This window comes from Quercus suber, unplaced genomic scaffold, assembly GCF_002906115.3.
Source record: "Quercus suber isolate HL8 unplaced genomic scaffold, Cork oak 2.0 scaffold_276, whole genome shotgun sequence".
Taxonomy (NCBI): domain Eukaryota; kingdom Viridiplantae; phylum Streptophyta; class Magnoliopsida; order Fagales; family Fagaceae; genus Quercus; species Quercus suber.
In genome coordinates, this window is record NW_027069732.1 from 925,426 (window position 1) to 935,982 (window position 10,557).

Below are 10,557 nucleotides of genomic sequence, written 5' to 3' on the forward strand. Positions count from 1 at the left end.
GGAAGACGCAAGGAAGCTAAAGATCTAAGCAGCACGATTCGTCATGATAAGGGACGTCTTGTACAAGAGAGACTTTTCCCGCCCGTACCTAAGGTGTTTAAGCCCCGAAGAAGCGGACTATGTCATGAGAGAAGTACACGAAGGGATCTGCAGAAACCATTCAGGATCACAGTTGATGGTTCACAAACTGATTAGAGCTAGATGCTACTGGCTTACTATGTAGAATGACCAAACTTATGTCAAAGCTTGCGTTAAATGTCAAAGGTTCAGCAACATCCTCAGACAGCCGACGGAAGAATTGACCCCAATGACAGCCCCGTTGCCATTCGCTCAATGGGGACTCGACATCATGGGTCCATTCCCAATAGCAATATGACAACTGAAGTTCCTTATGGTCGGTATAGACTATTTCACTAAATGGGTAGAAGCAGAAGCCTCGTCTACCATTACGGAGAAGAATGTGAGAAGCTTCATATGGAGAAACATCATTTGTAGGTACTGGATCCCCAGAGTCTTAGTCTCAGATAACGGGAAACAGTTCAACAATGACTCATTCGGAGATTTTTACTCACAATTGGGAATCAAGAACCACTACTCCTCCCCCACCCACCCATAAGCCAATGGGCAAGTAGATGTCACAAACCGATCCTTACTTAAAATTATCAAAACTCGACTTGAGGGGGCAAAGGGTGTATGGCTAGAAGAGCTGCCAAGCATACTATGGGCATATAGGATGATAGCAAGAACACCTACTAGGGAAACACCGTTTCTATTAGTTTATGGAAGAGAGGCAGTCATCCCAGCAGAGGTAAGAGTCACGAGCTACAGGGTGGGTAATCATGATGAAACAAAGAACGACGAGGCTATACGTCTGCAGCTTGATCTACTAAATGATGTTAAGGTGACAGCTGAACAGAGACTCGCACGATTCTGTGACCTCATGGCCAAGCACTAGATTCTCCATATGAAGCTTCTCACATTCTTCTCCGTAATGGTAGACGAGGCTTCTGCTTCTACCCATTTAGTGAAATAGTCTATACCGACCATAAGGAACTTCAGTTGTCATATTGCTATTGGGAATGGACCCATGATGTCGAGTCCCCATTGAGCGAATGGCAACGGGGCTGTCATTGGGGTCAATTCTTCCGTCGGCTGTCTGAGGATGTTGCTGAACCTTTGACATTTAACGCAAGCTTTGACATAAGTTTGGTCATTCTACATAGTAAGCCAGTAGCATCTAGCTCTAATCAGTTTGTGAACCATCAACTGTGATCCTGAATGGTTTCTGCAGATCCCTTCGTGTACTTCTCTCATGACATAGTCCGCTTCTTCGGGGCTTAAACACCTTAGGTACGGGCGGGAAAAGTCTCTCTTGTACAAGACGTCCCTTATCATGACGAATCGTGCTGCTTAGATCTTTAGCTTCCTTGCGTCTTCCATATCGTCTGAAAATGCACCGTTTTTCAAGTATGGACTAATGGCATGGTCTAGTTTCTTTCAAAGCTAATCTCCTGTATATTAACAGGATCTATTAATGGTGAAAACTGAACAGAAGATAGAACCTTGTTGGGGATGATCATGTGTTCTGCTGATGCGGCTTTGGCAAGACGGTCGGCTTGCTCATTCTCTCCTCTGGGGATGTGGACAATCTTGGCCTATAAGTCATCTACCCTTCTCTTTACTTGTTCTAGGTACTTTTTCATTCTTTCTCCTTTACATTCATAATCCCCGTTTACTTGGTTAGTAATGACTTGAGAGTTACTATGAATAACCACTCTCGCGGCCCCTGCCACTTTAGCGAGATCTAGTCCTGTCACTAGAGTTTCATACTCGGCTTCATTATTGGTAGTAGGAAAGTCAAAATGAACCATGCATTCAATTTTGTCCCCTTTCGGAGAACAGAGCACAATACCTGCCTTCCAGCTTACCGATTGGAAGATTCGTCAGTATGTACACTCCACCGAGGATACTCTTTTACCTCATAGCTCTCTTCGTTAGTGAACTCCACAATGAAGTCAGTGACTACTTGCCCTTTAATGGCACTACGCGGATACTGTATGTCAAACTCACTCAACTTTATCGCCTATAGTGCTACTCATCCAGTAACTTCAAGATTACTCATTGCTCGTCGTAAGAGCTTGTCAATGAGGACAATCACTGTGTGGGCTTGGAAGTATGGCTTAAGCTTGCAGGCTACTGTAACTAATGCGAAGGCGAACTTCTCCATTGGTGGGTACCTCTCCTCTGCCCCACGAAGTGCCTAGCTGGCATAGTACACAGGTTTTTACACCTTCTCTTCTTCTCTGATTAAGGTCGTGCTGACGGTGGCCAATGATACAGCCAAATAAAGGAATAACTCTTCCCCTGGCTCTGATGGACTTAGCAGTGGTAGGGAAGAGAGGTAGGCCTTTAGGTCTTCGAACACTTGCTGACACTCGGCCATCCATTCAAAAGATTTCTTCAACATGCGAAAGAAAGGTAGACACTTATCTATTGCTCTGGACACGAACCTATTAAATGCAGCTATCTTGCCGTTAAGGCTTTGTACTTCTTCCACATTCTTAGGGGGTGCCATTTCAATTATGGCCCGAATCTTTTCCGGGTTAGCCTCGATGCCTCTCTAGGACACCATGAACCCTAAGAATTTTCTTGCCGTCACTCTAAAGGCACACTTGCCCAGACTGAGCTTCAAGTTGTAAGAAAGAAGGATGTAATGTTTCTCTAAGATCCTCCAAGTGATAGTCCTCCTTTCAGCTTTTTACCAGCATGTAATGGACATTTCTCCCAATCTACTGTGCAAACATTTTGTTCACGAGCCTCTGAAACGTCGTGCTTGCATTTTTGACTAAATGGCATTATTTTATAACAGAAAAGGCCCTGGCTAGTAACCAACGAAGTCTTCTCCTATCTACTTCGTCCATTCTGATTTGATTGTAACTCGAAAAAGCATCCAAGAAGCTTTATAACTAGTATTAAGCCGTAGAATCGACTAGGACGTCCACTCGCGGGAGGGGGTAGCTATCTGCGGGGTATGCCTTGTTTAGGTCAGTAAAGTCTATGCACATCCTCCATTTCCCACTGGCTTTCTTGATCATTACCACGTTCGCCAACCAATCGAGGTAGTAAACTTCCCTGATGAAGTTTGACTCCTGTAGCTTGTGAACTTCTTCCGCTATAGCTTGGTCTTATTCTGGGTGAACACCCACTTCTTCTAACGGATGGGTGGAAAGGAAGGCGACATATTCAGCTTGTGCACCATAGCCAATGGATCTATTCCTTGCATGTCTTTATGGCTCCAAACAAATACATCCCGGTTATCTTTGAGAAAAGCTATAATTTCTTGGAGAACCATCGGGTTAGCAAGGGTACCAATCCTGGTCGTTCGATCAAGGTTGGAGTCATCAAGAAGTATCTCTTCAAGCCTTTCAACGGGCTTTGTCACTATCTGGTGTTCTTCTATATTCATGGCCTGGAGGTGGTTGTCCATCTCAATCATAATTATGTAGCATTCGCGTGCGACCACTTTGACTTCCGTGCAGTTCTCCTACTCCATAATCAATAGGGAATTTGATCATTAAATGGTAAGTCAAGATTACAACCTTCCGTGAATTGAGGGTAGGTCATCCTAGGATGGCATTGTAAGTGGACGAGCAATCGACCACAAGGAACGTTACGTCCTTAGTGATCTGCTAGGGGTAATTGCCCACCGTCACGAATAATGTGACTGCATCAAGGGGGAACACCCTTGTTCCTCCAAAACTAACGAGCAGAGCGTTCGTCGGAACCAATCTCTCTCTATTAATCCTCATCTGCTGGAATGCTGGGTAGTAAAGGATGTCAATTAAGCTGCCATGGTCAACCAGGACCCGGTGCGTGTTGTAATCCCGTACTCATATGTTGACGATAAATGCATTGTCATGTGGGTAGTGAAGACGTCGGGCATTTTCTTCCGAGAATTCGATGATGAGGTTGTCGATTCGCGCCATCTTTGGTATGAAACCCGTCAGCTGAACGTTCTAAACCATCCTAAAGTAAGTCTTATGGGCCTTTTTGGACGACCCAATAGCCGTTGTGCCCCATACAATCATTCTTATATCTCTTATGGGTGGCCTAGTACGCTCGTTCTCTCATCGAGAAGCTTGCTTTTGAGGTAGATTCGCTTTCTACTTGTTGACGAACCTCTGTAGTTTTTCTTGTCTAATAAGAGCTTCAATTTGTTACTTTAAGTCGTAGCAGTCAGCTGTGTCATGGCCGTGATCACAGTGGAAGCGGCAGTACTTGTCTCTAAACCTCTTATTAAGATCTCCCTTTAGCTTGCCTAGAAAAGTCAAGGCTCCTTCGTCCTTAAATTGCATCAAGACTTGGTCGATCGGGGCAGTCAGTGGGGTGAAGCTTGTGAACTTCCATGTGGGGGGCTTGTAGTGTCTGTCCTCCCACCGTTCTTCAGTCCTGGCCATCTTCCACCCCCCGTGTGGCTGTATGTCTTCCTGTCTTTCCCTTTTCTTAGGCTTCTCTTCTCGGTTCAGTAGTGCATCTTCCGCGTTCATGTATTTGGTCACCCTGTAAAGCACAACTGACATAGTCTTTGGGTCGTTCTTATACAAAGAAAATAGGAACTTACCATTCTGTAGCCCATTGGTGAATGCTGCCACGAGTATCTTGTCATCTGCTTTTTCGATCGAGAAGGCCTCCTTGTTAAAGCGGGTCATGTAAGATCTCAGCGTCTCGTCCTCCCGCTACTTAATGTTCATCAGGTATGCAATGGACTTCTTATACATATGCCCCCCGATGAAGTGTGAGGCAAACTGGGTGCTTAACTCCTTAAAGGTACTAATGGAGTTAGGTGTCAACTTGCTGAACCAGATCCTTGCGGGACCCTTCAGCGTGGTGGGGAAGACTCTACACATGATCTCGTCTAGCACCCCTTGAAGGTACATCAGGGTCTTGAAAGACTGCAAGTGATCTAAGAGGTCCTTGGATCCGTCGTAATTTTCCACCTGTAGCATACGAAACTTCTATGGAAAGGGGAATGAAGTGACGGATGCTGTGAATGGTGAATCAGTTCAATGGACCAAGTCATTGAGGTCACTAGACACCTATCCTCTAGGGGCGTTCATCATAAAGTCCATTCGTTTCTTCATCAATTGCATCTCGGTGACTATGTGAGGTGGAACTATATCGGTGATGGATGGCCAGCTCGTGTCCTGTCGTTTTGGTCTGCTTGAGGCATTGCTACCTTCCAGCCCTTTTTGGTTCCTTCTCTCAACGCTGGTGCCTTCTTGGTCTTCCTCCTAGGTATTAAGGTCTGCATTCTTTTGGCGCAACTGTTCTTCCAGGTCATGGTTTTACTTGGTGAGGTGCTCCACGGTAGCGGTGAGAGTTTGAACCTGTCTCTCGAGGGCGGTCGTGCGTGGTTCATCTCCTTGAGCGTCATTAGTGGTCGCCATCGAACGAGTGAGCACCATGCAACTCTTTGTCCAGGAATCGATAATATGGCTTACAAGTCACAAGTTCCCACAGGCAGCGCCAACTGATGATGCCAAAAATCGTCAGTAAGTCGCACAATACTCATGTGCTTGAAACAAGACTTGCGAAACAAAAACAAAGAAAACCCTAAGAGAGTACTGGTGCGGTACCGGCTAAAGTCCTTCCGAAGGTTAAGTCAGAGAATTTTTCACCACTCTAAAGTGCCAGAGCTGTGGTAAATTATGCATACCTTTATTTGTGAGGGTCTCGGGTTTTTTGTAGTATTGTAGGATTGACATTCGTGCCTTGGTTAAGAAGATGTTTCCTTGTAGGAGAGATCCTTTTTAATTTGCGTATTTTGTAGAGTACTTTCCTTATAGGACTCCCCTTAATTAGGGTAGTCATGGGGCACAAGATAATTCCTTACATACTTATGCCATGGAAGCCAAGTAAGGCCATGTCAGACTCATCAGAGGTTCTATTATTCCCTTCAGCCTCCTTTCGTCAGCCACTTATCCCCATCTACATATTCCAGTCGTCACCTTTAGGTGTTTGATGCCCTAAAGGTGCAGTTGTCATCTTTAAGGTGGGACCATCGACCTTATCTTGTTGTTGCTTGGGCTATGGACGTGTAGGTGAGGCTGTCGAGTTCATTAGGGTCGTCGCCTTTGCCTAATATGGGCGAGTTTATCAATGCTACAGAACTTCCCTTATCAAACCTAAAGTTCAGTTTACATAATACCAATTCAATCTACTCAATAGGACTCTAAAGACTGAAAGTCAAGTTGAGGTTTTTATTTATTTCTTTGATAATTCAAAAGTTACTATAATAGAAAGGAGATTTCAACCTTAATTTTTCTGGTAAAGAAGAACAAACAACGCTACTGAGATACAAAACTCTCATTAATTAAGTCGAGTTTTGAAAGTTCAATATTAATTCATTTTATTTTATTTAGAATATTTGTTGAGTTCGAGTTTATCACTAAGCTAGATTATGTGTAGATGTGTACATGGGTTGGGTTGGAGAGTTTTTTCAATCTAACCTTCCTAATCCAATCCACATGTGTCAAGTTGTGTTGTTAAGTTGTACTTACATGTTTCATGCCAATAAAAAGTTGGGTTTTAATCAATTATTCAAAGACTCGTTTTCTATAAATAATTATAGTTCACATATAATGTTTAAATTGTATTTAAATTTCGTATATTGCCAAACTATTTCTCACGAGTTTGTTCACTAACATGTTATTACATTTTAGCTTGACTTTTTAATAATCAAACATAAAAGATCAAACATATATATATATATATATTTTTTTTTTAATTAAAAAATATATAAGGTTTAGCCTAGCTCTCTTAGCACACAATAGAAGGTGCTTGCTATTGTATGCTCGAGTGATTTACTATTGTGTTCTTGAGCTGGTCACGCGTTGCCCGTGTGCTCCGCTCAGTAAGGGGTCTCCCTCTGCCATTGTAGGCTTGCTCCGCCCTATCAGTGGGCCTTTTCTTGGCTAGCGAGGGTTATCTTTCTACCCTGAGTGGGTCTAGTAGTTGCATTGTTTGTGGTGCTATTATTGTCATCTTTGAAGTCATAGTCGTTGGGTGTTCTATTTCAGTCCAGCGCCAAAGATACTTGCAAGGTAAATTGCTGTCTATAGGCCTTCGTGCTATTTTGTTGTGGGTACTTTGGTTTTTAGTTGTTTGGCTGTGTTTTGGGTTACTGTAAAAGAAGTGTTGGGTTGTTTGCTTTCAATATGAGAGCTTTATAATGGAATTGTAGAGGCATTTGCAATGCCTCAATGGTGAGAGCCCTCAAAGCTCAAAAAAGAGGTCAGAAGCTAGATATATATATATATATATTTTTTTTTTTTGTGAAACGAAAGCAAATGAAGAATGTATGGAATATTTGAAGAGAAGGGTTGGTTTTAATGAAAAGGTGGTAATTGAGGCAAAGGGTAGAGCAGGGGGATTATGTTTAATGGGGAAGAACAATGTGCAAATTAAAGTGGTGGAGTTTAATAAGTATATGATTGTGGTTAAAATTATGGACGCTGGTGGAGACTGGTATTTGGTTGGCTTTTATGGACCACCTTATGCAGCCAAGAAGAGAAAGGCTTAGGAGAACCTTTGTGCTATATTGGAGTCATTTCAAGAGCCTTGGATTTGCTTCAGAGAATTCAACATTGTCTTGGATAGTGAAGAAAAGGATGGGGGAAGAGTTGAGAGCTCAATGTCCCCAAATTTTTTGAAGGACATTTTTCTCAAATTGCGAGCTATTGATTTAGGGTACTTTGAAAGTAGATTCACCTAGAGGAAACAAATATGGGAAAAGAATGTCATAAGGGAGAGGTTGGACAGGGGTATATCTAGCATGTCCTGGAGATTAGCTTTTCCAAAGGCAACCATTCACCATTTGGGTGCCATAAATTTTCATCATTGTCCTATCCTTTTGGACACACAGCCAACTGATCATTACTTTCCTAGACCATTTAGATTTAAGGCTGCTTAGACAAGGGATGCATAGTGCTACGGAGTTATTGATGAAGCTTGGAAAGAAGAGGTGGACGATTCAGAATTCTTAAAACTATGAATGAAACAACAAAACACCCAAATGGCTTTAAAGAAATGGAACAAAGAAGTGTTTGGTCACTGCCAAAGGAGAATAGACGTGCTGCTAACCAAAATCCAAGAGATACAAAAAGCGGATTGCACAAAGGAGAACTGTAGAAAGGAAGCTCATCTCCAAGCTGAACTTAATGAGTGGCTCCTAAGAAATGAAATACTCTGGAAACAAAAATCCAAAGAAGTTTGGCTCAAAGAGGGGGACAAGAACTCAAAAATTTTCCATCTATCTACCATCATAAGGAGAAGAAGAAACTCAATAGATGCAGTAAAGAATGACTCTGGCGAATGGATCACAGACATAAGGGAGACAATGGTAGCACCACGTTCAGTCCAAGGTGTTCCCAGGAACACCCTAACCTTAAAAAAAATTAGGAACACCCTCAAATAAATAAATAAATAAAAATTATTTGTTCTACTTTCAAGCCAAAAAAAAAAAAAAACCCCAAAAAAAAATTTTGAACTAAAATCTTAAAAAAAAAAAAAAATTGTAACAGAGCAAGCGGCAAGCCCATGGATTCTCCCAAAAAAAAAAAAAAAAAAAAAACAACGGACGGCAAGCCCAACATATTACAGATGGTAGCAAACCCACAGATTCTCAACCAAAAAAAAAAAAAAACCCAATATACTGAAATCAAAAACCAACGGACAACGCAAGTACCAAACACTAATAGATGTTGAAAGAAAGAAAGAAACCTAATCTAAAGTAAAAAACTTAACCCAACGGATGGAGAAGGAGATCGTCACCACTGAATGAACGACAACAACCAACGAGGAGAAGGAGATCGTAGATCAGACCTCAAAATCGAGCTCCAGAATGGCAGAACACATCGGATCGGAGATCGGTCTTCCTTGCCTCGACATGCTGCCCGACGGTGCCGCCCTTCAGCCTCAGGCCTCCCTGCTCCCTCAACCTCAAGCCCAAGGTATTTCATCTCTGTCTCTCTGTCTCTCTGTCTCTCTCTGTCTCTGAAGAATCAAGAATAAAAGTGAAATGAAATTATGAAATGAGACTCTCTCTCTCTCTCTCTTTAACACTTTATCTATGATTGTCTGTAGCTTTTGCTTAGCTTTAGTTTATAAATTTATTAATATTTGCCCATTTTTGGCTTTATCCGTTGGTGTTGGTGTTGGTGAGATGCAATTAATTGTCTTTTAGTGTTGGTGTTGGTGTCGTTTGGTAAGATACAATTAATTGGCTTTATTTGATTAGCTCTAGTCTTATGATTGGGGGCATGGGGCATTGGGGCTTGTCTGTTGAATTGGGGGGTGGATGGGGGCATGGGGCTGGGGTAAATGCACATGGGGTGTGCGGCTATGTGCTAGTGCAGCAGTGCAACTAATAATTAATAAACAATCATTTAATTAACCAATAATTAATTGGGGGAAGTAACTAATCAACAATAATTAATAATTTAATTAACTAATACATTATAAAAGACAAACAAATTAAATTATATTACTATGTTAGGCTAAACAACAATTAATAATTTTATAATTAATGAAACAATAATATAACAAATTATAGTTTATAAAAGACAAACAAATTAATGAAACAACTAAACAACAATAATTAATAATTTTATTAATATTTCAAATGAACTTATAGTTTATTGTTTATTCTTTTGTGTGTTTTTTGATTGTTGTTATTGTTAATATATGAATTTCCCTTTTTATTAGATTGGGTAATTTATGCTTCTTAAGGAACATCCTGGAAAAAATTCCTCGAGCTGCCAATGAAGGGAGATCCAAAAGCACTTAGTGGAAAAATTCAAGACCTTATTAATGAAGAGGAAGTGGACTTTCTAGAAAATTTGGATAATCTAATCACTCCATGCATCATTGAAGAAGAAAATATCGAATTATGCGGAGTACCAACTCAATCCGAGATCAAGAAGGAGCTATTCCTGATGCAAGCCCTAAAAGCCCTAGGACCAAATGACTTTCTTGTACTATTCTACAAAAAATATTGGGCAATTGTGGGGGAGTCCATTATAAGAGCTATCACATCATTTTTTTTCAAGCAGGAAGAATGCCAACTGAGGTAAATAACTCTTTTATTGTTCTTATTCCAAAATCACAAAGCCTTACATCATTTAATCATTATAGGCCTATAAGTTTATGTAATGTTGTGTATAAAATAATTACTAAACTGTTAGTGTCTAGATTGAGGAAAATTTTGCATAAGCTTATCTCCCCCACACAAGCTGCATTTATTTTAGGAATGTGGATTGCTAAAAACCAGATTATTGTTCAAGAAATGCTGCATAGTTTTGAGACAAGAAAAGTTAAATCTGGATTAATGGCTGTCAAAATTGATCTTCAAAAGGCTTATGATAGAGTGAATTGGAATCTCCTCCAAGTAGTACTCAAGAACTTTGGGTTTGATGAAAAATTTGTGAAATGGATCCTTGAATGTGTATCAACAGTGTCCTTTGAGTTACTAATAAATGGGGAAAAGACAGGGCAATT